This window comes from Lepidochelys kempii, chromosome 4, assembly GCF_965140285.1.
Source record: "Lepidochelys kempii isolate rLepKem1 chromosome 4, rLepKem1.hap1, whole genome shotgun sequence".
Taxonomy (NCBI): domain Eukaryota; kingdom Metazoa; phylum Chordata; order Testudines; family Cheloniidae; genus Lepidochelys; species Lepidochelys kempii.
In genome coordinates, this window is record NC_136383.1 from 125,238,895 (window position 1) to 125,255,141 (window position 16,247).

The 16,247-nt window shown below is 40.5% G+C and overlaps 1 protein-coding gene across 19 annotated transcripts in view; it reads left to right on the plus strand.

The window, feature by feature from the left end:
- Positions 1-16,247, plus strand: part of FAM53A (family with sequence similarity 53 member A) — a 165,522-nt gene that overhangs the window by 78,286 nt on the left and 70,989 nt on the right. The window lies entirely within an intron of this gene.

Genomic DNA, 16,247 nt, shown 5'->3' on the forward strand with positions numbered 1-16,247 from the left:
TGGACCACTTTGATTAAAATTCTACAAATTAAGGAGGAAGTGTCATTGGCTAGAAGGATCGATCTGTTCAATATACACCTGGTAGATGTGGTGATGGATAGGGAGTGGAATAAAAGAATGAAAGAGTGGGAATGTTGAACACTCCTTTCTCTGGTCTCCAGTATCCAAGAGTCTTGCAGAAAATCATGGAAGCAAATAAATTCAGTTAAGGCTTTTCCAGTATTGGGTATACTGGGTGCTCTTTGTGTTTCTTATTACTGCCAGTTGTGTTCAGGTGTTGAAATCCTGATCCCTAAGAATGTTAGTGTTGTGTAGGAGAGTCTCTCGCATACTAATGTTGGAGTGTGCAAGAGACCTGGGAAGCACTTAATCGAACATTCATTCCACCTGTACAGTATCAGCATAGCTGAATAACTCTCATACCTTTGGAATCTAAGTGGAAGAGCATTTCAGGAGCTTTGGAGTTCTTAGTTTCCAAAACTCACTAACTTCTGCAAGCTTTGATAATGACAAATGGCGACTATGATGCTGGTCCAGTAGAAACAGTAATCAGAAATGTGTATTTCTTGAATTGCGAGCACACTTGAAAGTATTCTCTGAGGTTTTGGAAGAGTTTTAAATCCTTAATTTTCTCCACTATTGGGGATCTGCCTTGCTTCCAGTATCCAAATGACTGTGCTCCTGTTTGGTGTTATATGTAAATTGTAATGCTTTAAGAAATAAAACCCTCTTGGTCTGTTTAAGGAATACAAGTAGTGTACTGTTTAAAGTATTTGTACAGCACTGGAATACTGTCTGCCGTTTGTGCTAAATGTTTATTTCCTAGGATTCAGCCCATCTTACTTGTTGACTTAGTACAGCTGTAAAAATTGACCTAATTCCTCTTCTCTCACATGTGAATTTTCTTTCCTAAAAGACGTAAAAGCGTTAAGCTCTGTAGGCTAAAGAAATTCAGAGGCGATTATGCTGTGGGACCTGATCATGCTGCCTTTACTTGGACAGAATTTAATGAAGTTGAGAATTGTCTATAACTTGTTCATTCTCTTTCCTCTAAAGAAGACTTAGGCCTGGTCTACACTGGAAAAATTATATCAGCATAGCTATGTTGAGGTACGTGTGGGAGGGGAGCGGGAGGAGATTGAAAAACATACCCCTGACTGACATAGCTGTGCTGGAACAACCTCCAGTGTAAATGTCGCTATCAATGGAAGCCAACTTCTGTTGCCATAGCTAACTTCATTCAGGGAGGTGGTGTAGGCTGCGGCTATGCTACTGGGCTATGCTGGATTGCTAAACCAGTATGGTCTCTGTAGTGTAGACTTATCCTTAGAGAGCCATGTTTTGGGAAAGTGTTTAGAGCTAGTTACTCTTTTTCTCATTAAACTATTTCTCATTAAACTAGTATGAAAGTTAATTTCTTGTTTTCCATGATCACTATGCACCCTGCCACCCTTCTTTGACACCTATTGATGGTAAAGGTGGAAGATCTTTGCAGTGAGAGGACAAGAGAACTATGGCATGATATTGATAAGAAGTATTTTTATTTAACTTAGTGTTTAGTAGTACTTGTGAGATAACTTTTTGTTTCATTAAAAACATAGGTTTTAACCTTTTAAAAACAAATAGTTTTTCTTTAGTGCCAATTACATTATAAAAGGTCAGACTCGTTTAAAGACTTTTTAGATTAGGTGGGTTTGGGCTAGAGGTAGGAAGTGAATTTTTTTCAGGCTTTTTAGCTCTTATTTTAGGGTCTAACTAGCATAATCTGAAAATTGGGGTCTTTGGTACATATTTGGAAAGTATCATAATATTTGTGTCACAGGTGTCTTGTGGCTTAACCGTCTTGTGCTACTTCAGACTTTGAAAGTTGTTCTCCTGTGTTTTATAGGTCTATGTGTAAACTAGTTTCCCCGTTCCTTTTTGAAATCCGGATGTGCTTGTTGGTGTTGATCCAACTGTACAGCATGTCTAAGTAGAAATTAAAAATTCTTATTTATTATCACACAAACTTAAGATTGCACAAGTGGATGATGTTATACTTTAAATGTAGTGTATCAAGGTTATAATTTAAAAAGAGAACTCCAACCCTAAACATCAAGAATTATGGAAATAATTAGCCACAGTAGCCTTTGTGTAATAAAAGCTATATTCCATTATCTTTGCAATTATTAGTATTGTTTAATATTATTAGAATGTCAAAATTCCCCCCTACTCATTACACAAACATCCCAAAGTCTGAACCAGAACACCAGTTAAGAACTTTTATATAGCTCATGGTTTAAAACTTAACTTCCAAATTTTTTAAACCTTAGGTTTAACTGTAATGTTACATTCAGGATAGGAGCTGACTTGATGGAGCTAAAGTAGGAATTTCCTGTGTGCACATCTCCTAAAACTAGAACCCCATACCTTATGCACTGCGTACATAAAGTTTGTTGTACAGTGCTAAATTTATAATAGTTTGTGCAGAAAACTGTGTACCTGACAACTTTGTGTGATGCCAGAGTCTTGAGTCAAAGGGTGAGAGAAGTCTGGAATTAGAGTGATGGCAGGTACTGCATATGGGCATGGTTTGAAGGGTTTGCGGGGGGGTGGAGCAGGATTTAACAAATCTATAATGAGCTCAAGATACCTGTGCTCTGCTGGAGTGTGGAATTTTTAGTTTTTCAATCCTTGAATCTCCCAGCCCACTGAAAGTGCCTTGATTTAAAGCAGAATTGAAAGCCCTTTTCTCACGTTCCGTCTGATAAACACCAGACATACCTCCTATACAGCTGGGAAACTCCACAGAGAAAGTAGCATCTTCACTGGTTTTGTTGAACCCAAGTTGTCTGTTACTATTGAGCTGCTTAAGGTTTCCTGCTTCTACAGACAAACTGTCTCTTCTTGCTTAAGTGGCTTAGCAAGAAGACTGTAAGGAGCTCAATAGATTCCAGTGCCCTGAAGAGATACTAATCTCCCCAGAGTGCCTGGGCTGCTACCACTCTGTCCCTGCAAAATTCATACTGCCTTGCAAGAGTTCCTAAATCTGTGGAGGCTGGAATCAAGAACTCTGCAGGGTAATGAGATCTCACGTAGGCTTACTTGACTATTTATTTAAATTTTGATTTGGTTCTCTGGTATAAAATAGTTATTAGTAATACTAAGTTCAAATAAAATTGTCATATTTGAGACTTAAGTTTTCAAGTTTGACAATAAAGCCATGTTTAAGATAAAACCTTTAAAAGTAAGTGGTATAACTGATGTGCACATCTTATTTTCATCTAAGGGATTTTAACCCTGCTTTGACTGAAACTAAATGCAAATTTAACTATGAAGTTGCTAAAACCTCTCTAATGTCAGACATCAAGAACATGTCAGGTTCAGAATATAGTAAAAGTGTAGAGGAGGCCTTAAGATACACACTTAATAACTGTGGGGCTGTTCATACATCATAACTATCAATTTCCCAGTGTCTAATATTAGTTGCTGCTTTAATAAATGCTAACACACATCCAAATTAGAAGTTATTAAACACTGAACAAATCAAAATAGGTGACCTCACTTTAAACTCCAGATTGATGCAGGGGGCTAAATCTGGTATGCTCAGTCTAACAATTAATCCCATGAAACAGGATGGTACGGATGTGTTTAAAAAAAACTAAATTACACATTTTTCTGACCCATGTCTGTTCCCTCTTCCCCCCCCCCCCCCCCCAAAAAAAAAATAGTTTGTGCCAACAGCATATTGTTAGTTTTTAGTAAGGGGGAAATAGATTCACCGTGCATTTACAATTGTTCATGATAAAATTGTTCATTATAAAATGTCCTGTTTTGGGCTAAAAGGATTTCTAAGATAAATAGTTGTAATAGTTACAAATATGCATGTGACTTGGTCCTTTCTAGAATTTTTTTAACCTAAAAAACAAGGTGCAATTTATAAATCTGGTGGGTTATTTATCCTGGTCAGGTAGCTAGTGAGAGTTCAGACTTTTAAAGTATCCTAGTAACTAGTCTATAATAACTTTTCTACCCCCCACTCACCACTCATAGTTGCTTGTTACAAAGATTCACCTCCCAACAGGATGAACACTGGCAGAATAAGATTGTTTCATGCACTCCTACTGAGTGGGTCTTTTGACCTTAGAAAGAGAGCTTCTGCCTGTTCTGTGGACACTGACCTCATGACTCTGTGTAAGGTTTGCCCCCTCCCTCAAATTCAGTGGTCCCCAAATTTTTCAGGGTTGCACCTCCCCTTACCTCTATCTGCATCCCCTCCGCCACTCCAGGTCCAGGAAGGTGGGGAGATGTGGACAGGGGTAAGAGGATTGAGGCTAGGGTTGGGGCCAGGAGTGGGGCCAAGGCTAGAAGCAGAGCTGGGACTGGGTGTGGAGCTGTGGTCAAGGGGCAGGGCTGGGACCGTGGCTGGGGGCAGGGCCAAAGCATAGCTAGAAGTGGAGTGGGACTGGGTGGCACTCCCTCTCCACCCTGCCATGGGGGCTGGCTCCGGTCCCGCTGTGCCCCCTTGAATGTTCCTTCGCACCCCTGTATGGGTGCTGCACTATACTCCACTGCAGGGCGGGGGGAAGATAGTTGTATGTAGCTTTTGTGAAGCACTTCATTATCTTTTGGGATGAAAGGCAATGTTCAGGGTTGTGTAGCTGTAGCAGAACTTGGGCGGTTTTGACATAGTAGGTGTTACTGTTCCATGGGTATTGGCTGAAAATGGTTCAGTGCTTGAGGTGTAGATCAGATTTGTTTCCATAGAGTATTGTCTCTTCTCCACTCTCTTCCTTTTGGCCCCACAAAAAACAAACCAAAATCACACTTGAGTGCTATTTGCAGACTTTTTTCCAAATTCCTGACTTCCTTTATACCAGGGTTCCAGCCTCACTAAAGTCTGGATATAAGTGTCAAGCCCAACCATAACATTTTGTTCAGAGTTACGAACATTTCAAAGTCACAAACAACCTCCATTCCTGAGGTGTTCATAACTCTGGGGTTCTGCTGTAGTTGTTAGCTTGTTTCCTACAACTTTTCCTGATAGGGCATGTTTCTGTAGTAATCGGTGAGTGTCCCTAAAAATCCATAAATTTGTGGTTGCACCAGGTTACGGGGTTAGGTGTGTTGGGCAGAAAGCTGGAGATGGTTTCCTCAGCCACTTGAAGTTTGGAAACTATAACAGTTTGCTAATAAAAACAGTGAGTCTCAAACCCTCTGGTTGCAGGCAGGAGCCTTCATCAGCCATCACATTCTTCAGTAATTCACATACTGTAAATGCACATGCAGGTCGTGCAGCAGCCTTTGGGAGTTATAATTCATGTTGCCAATTGCTGAGTTTTATTTAAAAAATAAAATAAAATAATGGTGGTTGCAAGGTATACCTTTAATTGACTGTTGTGACATACAAAACTTATTCCGGTTGGAGTATTTAAACTCCCGTCCCACCCCCACCGTTCACTCAGTGTATGCTAGTTGTACTCTCTTCCAGAAAGTGATTAAAACCCAACTGTCAGGGCCAAGTGAACTTGATTTCAATAATATGGATTGCTTGAAGAGTTGATTTGAAATCCTTAGAATTTTATTTCTAGGTCTAGAGTTCACTAAAGAGATTGTGCACATGCGCCTATACGTGTGATTATATCACGTGTTCCAAGTACATAAGTGAGTTAATATTGCATAATACCGATCATTTCTTCGCTTTTTCAGCATAACCCCTATTTTCTAGGAACATCACCCATAGCTATGCTGCAAAGTCCAGTAAACCAATAACCTTTAACACTGCTGCCCCACACAAAGGGTAAGAAGAACATTTGTTCAATACTAACAACTTTTTTCTCCCTTGTTTTAAGTAGAATTTTTTAAATCTGACATAATTAAGAGCAAAGCCTTTAAATATTTTTGCTGCTATTTTGGTTAGAAAGGAAACTTGGATGTGTCATGGGTCAAGATGAATGTACTGCTGCTCCTACTCAATGTGTTTCTGAGAACTTAATCAGTATGCAAGTATCCAAAGCATTACTTGAATCAGAATTTGAGAAATCAGCAACCCCTTCACTCTTATCCCTCTTGTCATGCTGAGGAGGCCACCAGTGTTGTGTCCCACGCTAAGAGCAGAATATAAATGTGAGTTTGAAGAGTTAATTTGGTGGGTTTGGGGGGGGGCTCTTGCCTGGGTGGCAGCTGCTGTTTGAACCATCTCCTCTCTGCTGGGGCAAGTTGCCTGCAGCAGCTGCTTCCACTTTCCATTTCCCTCTCTATAACGGTAGTGTGGCCTGACAGAATGTAGTTGTTACAGAATATCTATGGGTTTAATGAGGTTGAAACTTGGCAACTATCTCTCAGAAAAACACTGCCAGGAGTAAACATTTTTCAGATGATTTAACGCAGTTAATGAGCATTTTTTACTTTCCAGATAGTAACATTCTTTGTATGAAATGTATTGCCTGGTGTTACTTACAAACTTGTGCAGATTTTTTAAATTGAAGACAGTCTGGTTTGCACCAACTCAGGATTATCTTCAGTCTGCTTTCTTTTAAGTGGTATTTTCTAAAAGGTGATTTGGGAAAGATTTGATTGCATCACATATTCTGTGTATAGCTAACCTGTGTCTTGCTCTCGGGTCTGGTAACTGGAGCAATTTAAGTGGGTCAGTCATAAGGAGCCATATAAAAGTAAATTCTACTAAGTGGGGCACAAGCAACTAGAAAAACAGATGGCGCCAAAAATAGTTTATTACCAAGCCCTAAACATGATTATGTAATTTTTTCTTTAAAAATAATGCAACTATAAATCCTGCTGGAAAGCAGTAAGTATTGAATTAACTCCAAACTACTGAGTGTTGTTAGAGCCTTTTGGCTGCTTTCCAAGCTTGGTGTTGCCCTTCATTCACAGGATCGACATTTAATTTCTTAACGGGAAACCTGAAGAATTCGTCCTTTTTGAATGGAAACATAGACACGGTGAGCTTGAATGAGTAGCTACAGGCTAAAGCGTCACATTGGAATGGAATGGGAGCTGTGCTTGATGAGATCCTGCTAGGTTGCAGCCAGGATGAATCTCTGGTCTTTCTTTTCAGCAACGCATGAACAATCAAAGGCTCCCTTTTTATCTATTGTTACCAGGGAGGACATCCATTTAAAGTTCAAATTCCAGCAGGCTTGGGAAGAAGGAAAGGAGATAGCAGTAGGCCAGGCTAGGAGATGATAATCAAGCATCAAAAGTGAGCTGAAGACAAGCCAGCACTTTGTCCTCTGACAGGAGAGACCAGGCTGGGGGTACTTAGTTTTGAATGGGGGCTTGAAGTTTTTTGCAATCGTGAATGAAGCACTACTGAGGTGGCAGGCACAGAGAGCATCTGGCGCTTTGCTTTCTTTGCATCAGCAGAGTGGATCACAATGTTGAAATTAGGCCCAAAATGGCATTTAATGAAGTGAAGCCTCTGTGTTGCAGGCCTCCCTGTGCTCTAACTGCAAAGGACAGCCCAATAGTGTGTGATCTGGGGACAGCGAGGAAAGGAAATCTCATTACGGATACTGTTTTTCCTTTTACAAATGTCACTTGTATAACAAATGTCTTACAGATAGCTGGCCTTCTCATAAGTGTTCAACACCATGTAGCCCTCCGTCAGCCCTGAAAAGCAGTACTTAAACTTACAGTACTTTGTTCTGGAAGTGTGCTCATAAGAGGATGAAGCTTAATATCCGATGCAGATTTACTGTTCCTCTTTGGCAAGTTGCTATAAGTACAAGTAAGAATTCATTGTTGAAATAGCTAATGAGTACCAGACCAGCTGCATTTGACCTTATGTGAAAAGGAGCTATCCATAAACTCACATGTAAGCTTGCAGGCAGCTGTGTGGGCTTTTTAAATTAGTCAGTGATAAACAAGTTCATGCCAAGCCTGTTTGGCATGTATCAATTCTTAACTTGATTCATGGAAGGATGAATAAGATTTAGAACATTGGTAATTTAGATTTAGAACATTGTTAGAATAAGGTTCATTGACAATGTATCCATGTATCAAGTTAAGAATCCTGGTACAATATGCCAGCTATGAGATATTTTCAGTTGATGTTTCCAAGCTGGTACCCAAAGGGCTATGTTGATGGTCCTGGTTCTGTCCGTCTGGGGCTGAGGAGGTGGCAGAGAGAATTATTGATTTCCCCTCCCCACCCCCATCTGGGATTAAAGAAGTTATTCAGCAAGTTTCCATCATTAATATGGAAAACCACTTTCTGATTTCTAAAAGTAATTTGGCCAGAATGAAGGTCAATTATTAAGATCCTTAGAAATTCAAGAGAAATGAGTTAATTGTACCACTTACTGAGTTAATAATTCAGTGGAATTCTTTAAGTTGTGAATGAAGTATTGGGTGGGGTGTGATATTGCAGTTGTTTAGTTCCAGAATGAAAGAGTTTCATTCATTTTGAAACCAGGCTGTCTTTTTTTTTTCTTTTTTTATATATTAGAAGGTATTCAGTGTAAAACTGTACTGTAGGAGGTGTACTTTACTTGCTTTTGACTGAAGTCACTGTCTGAGCAATTTCTTCAGAAAGTGCAAAAAAACAAAACACAATCGTTGCAAAGCCTAGAGCGATTATAAAAATACATCCTGTAGGGAAATACCTCACTGAATCAGTTTAACTGTCACGTCGTCTGTCTTTCTGCTAGACTTGCATTGCACAGACTGTTTTCTGTTGTACACAGATACTGGCACTTAGGTAAACAGATGTCTCAAATGTACCGGAAGATACTCAGCTTAATTTAGCCTATGCCAGCCTCCTTTATTAGACTTTGATTTTATCCACTGGATTTTTAGAATGGGAAATACTAGTTTATTCATGATTATACATGAATTCCTTTTCTTCAAAGTGTACAAACCTGAAAGACACTTTTTTACACCAATAAAAGCTACTCCTTTTAAATATTTGTAACCCACTGATATAGTCGGATATTACTATTTGAAAGTAACCTAGCTATTTCAAAAAAATAACTCTAAGCATTGGCATTGACCTTAATTAGATATATCAAAGTGTTTGAGAATAAACAGAATGAGCTATTTATATTTCTGAGGGTGATTGATAGATAATTCTGTTTGCAGTCATATGTTGCAAACTGGTGTGGTGAAAAACTGGCATTCAAATAAGTGACTTCCTACTTTTAAATAAGTTTGCTTTTACTAATAAAATTTGTTTCCTTTTGTTTGAGTTAGGATAATGAAATCACTAAAATGTTCTTTCATGTTTCATTGTTTTCCACAATAAAAGAAAGTAAAGAAATTTCCTGTATTAATGCATGAAATTTGGTAGCGTGGACTATTTACAGCCTTTTAAAAACCTGAATTATGTGATATTTAACATTTTATGTACAACCTTTCATCCAAAGGCTCCAAAAGTGCTTTACAAACCAAAGGGAGGCATCATGGAGTTGGACAGCTGGTGCACAGCACACTGCACTTCAGTAGGTGACTGAGACAAACTCTTGCCATTAAGAGAAATGCCATAGGAATTCTAATGTTCACTCAAAACAGGCAGGATCTTTATTGTAAAGTCTTACCTAAAAGAGCCTGCCTGCCTTCCTCCTTTTCCCCAGCCCACCATGAACAAGTATGGTATCCATTTGGCTAGCACAAAGGATAAATGACCACTTGCCTTGATTTGTGAACCTTGGCAAGGGAATCTATATCCAAACATCCTACTCTGTCAGGTGCCAAGTGCCCTCAGCACCTTGTGACTTCCGAACCAAGAAAGGATATCTCGGAACAACATTGTTCTAAACCTCTTTAAAAAGCACAGATTGACCTGATACTGAAATACCAGTGTCTTTGTGGCTTTATGTTAACTAAGTTGTCTCAAAACAGCCCTTGTCAGAAAGCGTTAATATTAGATATAACAGCTATTGTATTTTAGTTTATAGGTGCTAGATATAGTGAACATACTGGACATGTCCATTGGGCATTTTTCCCTTTACACAGACAAATGTAACTTGCTCAGTTTAACTTTCCTCTGGAAATAATCAGTGGCCCTGGTGCACCTGTAGATTGGATTAACAGCCAATAAGAATTCATTTTGAAATGTCCTTTTTTAACTTAAGGTGAGCAAAACATTCCTAGCATCTTTGCTTTTTAATGATTATATATTAAGAATATATAAATCTGATTTTCTTTTTGTATCAAAAAAAAAAAAAAGTAAAGGATGAAATTGCTTCCAGGCTGTGACCTTTTTTTCCAGCTGGGAGTGAATTTTATGGCCTAATTATAAAACCCTTTAAAATGCTGGTTATAATAGAATGCCAACACAACCTAATAATGTAAGTGAGGCTGACATCTGTCAGTAACTAATGAGTGCAGTTTGAAGTTTAAAATTCAAAGTTTACTTTTGTAATCTGGTATAAATCTTTCCAACAGATACATGTCAATTTAATATTCACAGCTAGCTTTACTGGTCTGTTATACCTCACCCTTTGGTAAACTCTGCAAAAAAAGTACGAAATGATAGTTTTAATAACGCATAGGGATTTGAGTCTATGGACTTCTGAGCATGAATGGGATGGTTGCAGCTATGAATGCATGAGACCATTAGTGTTGCTAAATGTGTCAGGTATAGTAGAAGATGCATAGTCCTGCATAAAAGTCAAGATGACAAATGTAAGTGGTAAGAAATAATACCATTTGGCAATGTTCATAGACCTAAGGGATCAAATTCTGTCCTCATGTCAGAGGACAAAGGCAATGGATTTACACCAGTGCTAAATACGGTCCAAATCTGGCACAATGTTCAGTGTGAACATGAAAAACAGTTTTGACAAATTATTTGTAAGTTTATAATTTTTTTGTCCTCTTTATTTAGAAATAGTTTCAGTTAAGGATGATTCATTAGTAAAATAAAAATAGTAAAATACTAAAACAATAAAATACTACTTCATTGCAAGTTTCCTCTTAGCGAGTTAGCTGTTCTTATATTATGAGCTAAGTTATATTCACTAAAATGTACTGCACTCTGAGGGTGGGGGAAGCGGGAGGGAATGTGTTGTATGTTCTTTGTATGTTTTTGTCTTTCTGAATAGATAGCCAAAAACATACATAATACAACTCCAGTGAAAAATTATGGCAGTGTTTGTTTTGGATCCTAAAGACCAATACTGTTACCTGCTACTGCTGCAAGCAGTCATTCTCTTGTTGATCAATATCCATATACTGTTCAGAAATGTCAACCTGAGCAATCAGAGTGTATTCTCATCTCTGTGTAGAGGAACTTGTCAGCATAATTCCCTCATGCAAAACAATGTGAATAGACCCCTTTGTGTCAAGATACCCATTCAAAACACAAAAACCGAAACGCAGATAGACTGGAGAGAGGTCAATTTATATGAGTTTTAAAGATACATGTTGTAAGTGTAATGCTAACAATAGTAAGCACTACAAACACTTTCTTTGTATCTGTGAAACTGGAAATATGATCTTCATAAGTTAGTGTCTTAAATGATAAATGTGAAAACTCTCATGCTTGAAGTGAAAGATGTGAATTACTAAATCAGATGGGAGAGGGGGAAACCTCCCTATAAAATTAGAAGGGAAGGGGTGAGGGGGAATATGAACAGTTTTTCTTATGTGATTTTTGTGACTGAGCAAATGACTGCATACTTTTTCTTTATGCAAAGATGCATAAATTTGTTTGCAGCAGAAACCTTTCAAAAAAGAAAAGGCCTTTTTTTCTTCTGTCAGAGCCCGTCAGGGTAGGGGTTGTCTCATTTCTAAGTTTGCACAGCACTCGGCATAGTTAGGCCCCAGTCCCAAATATAAATAGTTTAATAACATTCCAATTTTTTGGCTTGTCCGTCGTTTTAGGAGCTCTGCAGAAGGTAGACTCTTTGGTCAGGTGGGGAGCAGTAAAAAGTAGCAGTGGCTCTCATGGGCCACTGTGGGAAGTGGGGCTGCTCTGCATTGCCCTCTTCTGGGCCATACATGGTTCTGTGGACACTCCCCACCTTCATCTGCAAGGTTTGGAGTAGAGTATTCTGTGCCATAAGCTTGGTGTCAGTCTCAAAACAATCAAATGACAAAATGGCAACTCAAGACTTGGCCGTGTGCCCATTTAGATGGGGTGGGGGGGCACAAGGTGGCAAAAGGCAAGCAATTAATAATCATGCTTAGGGCAAGGCCCTGGTATGGGTCTGGGTTAGCCCTGAGGAGCTCTGTTCCAGTCTCACCCAGCTCTGTCCCTGAGCAACAGCAGGCAAGCCTTCTTAACTGGCCTGCTGGTTCTTGATTGGTCAGTGTTTTTTTTTCTTGGCCCTTCCAAGCCTTTCGAGGACTGTTTTGGTGGTGGTCCAGTATGAGTGAATTTTCCTTGGGTGGGGAACTGAGGGGCAGAGAAGGCCTGATGTACTTAGTCACACACCTCCCCTGCAGAACAGGCCCAGGACTCTGATCTCTTCCCTTCTGCAAGAACATCAGTCCCAGGAAAAGAAGTCCACATTCTAGAGCTGTGAACTTGGCCGGTGCCATACACAAAAAACATATGGTTGTAATGATAGATACTACTGAGTAATGTATTAGTGTCCTTCCTCACTTGCAACCATTTAAGGGCTGCATGGTCTGTTACTAGGTCAAAGGAAGCCCTAAAAGATAATATTGTAAGGCCCCTACAATCCATTTGATGGCCCAGCATGCTCTTGGTGGTGGAGTATCTGCTCTCCTGTGGCTGCAGCTTCAGGGTTATACACAGTATAGGATATTCCACCCCCTGAATGTTTTTGACAGTATTGCTCCCGGTCCAACTGTGGAAGTATCCATTTGTAACATAAACATGAGTGAGAAGTCCAAATACTGTCACACAGGCTGTTGACTGAGGTTATCCTTATCTTGGTAGAGGCCTTGGGACAGCCCAGTGTAACCTGGACTGCTTGAGATGCATTGGCTTTCTTGAAGTCTGTCCGTGGTGCAGCAAGTGTCATGAAATGGGGCGTGAACCTTTGGCACTACATGGCTAGACCCAGGAAAGCCCACACCTGCTTCTTGGTGGTAACTGGGTCTTTCTCAGGGCCTTTGTCTTGTCCTGTAGGGGTTGAACCCAGCCATTTCATATGAGATACCAGAGATGGTGGTTTCCAGCATCCCGAACTGGTGATGTATCTCACCTGTCTGGAAATTCTTCTCCACTTCGCAAAGTAAATAATTTTGTAGTTCAAAGTGGGGAAATTGGGAGTCCTGACTCTCCTGTGCAATGATTCTATTAATCACCACATGCCAATTGTGTGCCTTTCTAATAGCGTCATCTCGTTCCTAAACCAAATCAAAGGTCCTAGTTGGAGGTACCATTGATTCACTGTCAAGAAGTGTTGTCCCAAGGTGGTTCTGTTGAGCTGCCAGCTTGCCAGCTGCTAAGTCTGTTCGTTGCCAGGCCTTCCTGGCTCCTTGTTGCTGTTTCCAAGTCGTCTTGCATTGCAGTGGGCCATCACAAAGGTCTCACATGGCAGTTGGAAAGATGTCAGACAATCAGACTAGAACAGTACCCAGGTTCTCTGGGTGACAGAATAGTAGCAAGGAGAAATGGTGTCGTCAGTCCCTTTAAATTATTTCCCATGGCAAATTGGGGACTACTCCAGTTCGAAGAGTTCCAGTCTGGTTCCCTATTTTCAAATGCACCCAGGCCATAGGGTAGGTATGAGTGGGGACACATGCATTGGGTCATCTTGCAACTCTTCCAGATCCAGTAGAGTCTCACGGGACCAGGCTGTAGGAGCATCCAGAATCTATTAATCCTTTTTCTGTTTGTCCCCCAAGCACTACTGTAAATGTCCAGCAACACCTTTCGTGGCAAGGGCTTACTTGCTGAGAGACAGGTTTCAGTCTATGAACATTACCCTGGACCAGATCATAACCAACCCCGGAGTGCCTTTCAAAACCTCTTTCTCTCCTAGGCCATGTGGCCTCATGCCGTTAGGTCACACCTTTTGCAAGACTCCACCTTCATTGCCTATGATTGTGGCTTCAAACTGTGTACTTGCCAAACCAACAGTCCACGAACCCCATAGTGACTGTTCCCACCAAAGTAGTACGATATCCCTGTCATGGTGGAAGAATCCCCATCAGGCTTGCGTCAGCATTCCCTTCATTGCCTCCACACAAGAAAGAACAATAATTATTAACGCATGCCTGTTGGGTTTTGGAGCTGACCTGGACAACCATACAGTGTAAGGCACCTGGACACCTTGAAAGTAGAGGATGCAATCAATGTTCTCAAACTACAAGCAGTTTGAAGGGCTTGTGAAACCTTTCTCCTGTTCATTCAAGGTCACTATGCCCTAAAAATGTCAGACGACAACATCATGACCTATTTTCTACATTAACAAAGAGGCAGGAGTGAGATCTGTCCCCCTGCGTGCAGAAAGGTCAGTCTGTGGAACTGGTGCATTGGCAACCAGATTACACTGTCAGCTGTCTACTTCCCAGGAAAGCAAAATGTGCTAGCAGACTGTCTCATCAGGCGCTTTGCAGTTGATTGTTAGTGGGAGTGCTCCTCAGTGGGACTTGAACTTTGTTCTCTCCGTACTAACTAAGCGTCCTTTTGAACATTTAGCTTCTTGTTCCACGTCTCTACTATACAAGAGGGTCACATTCCTGATAGCCATCATCTCAGCCAGCAGGGTTGGTGAGCTTGAAGCATTGATGGCAGATCCTCCTTACGCTATACTCCATAAGCATAAAGTTTTGTTACATTGACACCCTAAATTCACCCCCAAAGTAGTCTGATTTTTACCTGAACCAGTCTATTCACTTACCTGTGTTCTTCCCAAAACCTCACACATGCTCAGAAAAAAAAAAGGGTTCCATTCTCTCAATGTTTGGTGAACCTTTAGCCTTTTATCTGCAGAGAACACAAACAATCAGGAAATCCCCCTAGATTATTTGTTGCCATAATGGAAAGGGTCAGAGGTCAGCCTGTATCCTCTCAAAGAATCTCGAAATTGATCTCAGGCTCTGTTTTTCTCTATCAGCTGTCTAACCTTCCCATATTCATTGGATAAGAGCTCTTTCCACAAGAGCGCAAGCAACATCTATGGTGTTGCTTCAAGAGGTGCTTCTACTTGATATTTGTAAGGCAGCTATGTGGCACTCAATCCACACATTTGCTAGACACTATGCCATGGTACAGTACTCCTCTGCCAGTGCATCTTTTGGAACAGCAGTCCTTTGTTCTGCTCTGCCATCTATGACCTTGCACCCTCCTCCTATTTGAGTACTGCTTGTCCAGTCATCCACAGTGAAATGCAGATAGGGACCAGTACTTGAAGCAAAAGAGAAAGTTACTTACCTGGTAATAACTGAAGGATCCTTTGAGATGTGTGGTCCATACCTGCCCACCTTCTCATCTGCTTCAGCTCTTCTCTGGCTTGTGGTGAAGGAACTGGAAAGGCGGTTGGTCTGTCCTGCCTTCTATCTCCTGATACAGTGCATGTGTCACCGCAGTGGAATACAGATAGGGACCGCACATCTCGAAGAACCTCCAGTTACTAATAAGTAACTACCGTATATACTCATTCATGAGCTGAATATTTTTGGTAAAAATGTGATGCATCAAAGAGCGGGGGTCAGCTTAAAATGGATCTACACTAAAATTTGATTTTAAACTCTGTAAAATCATTGAATTGAATATCTAATACATTGTCATTTTGTTTACCTGGAGCGTCTGCAGGCATGGAGCCCCTCGGCTCCCTGTGTCCGCAGTTCGCTGTTCCCAGGCAATGGGAGCTGCGGGAAGTGGCGCGAACCGCGGCCACAGGGGGCTGAGGGGCTCCGTTCCTGTGAACGCTCCAGGTAAACAAAACGTCCTGACCCGCCAGCAGCTTACCCTGATGGGCCGGGAGCTTATGAAAGGGTCATACAGGTTTTTACTATTTTTATCTATCCATCTTGGGGGGTCGGCTTATAAATGACCGGGCTAATGAACGAGTATATATGGTAACTTTCTCTTACAAATCGAAGTGGCAGTTTTATGCCCAAACAGTTTTTTATAAGTTTTAAACTTGAGAAAATGCATTTCCTTCTGAGTCTTTAATTTTAAGTTTTGAGCCTGGAGTTCAGATGCTATAAATCACTTTCTTGGAATTTAAATTAACACAAATGTTAGTAGGTTCCAAACATTCAACACTGCAATGGATAACCTTGTTTGTATTTTTTCCTCTCCTTGTTTTCTGCACTTTTTGTGAATGGTTCCACCTTCCTGCCAGACTGTAGGATCAAGAATGCCTCTTGTATTTGTTTTG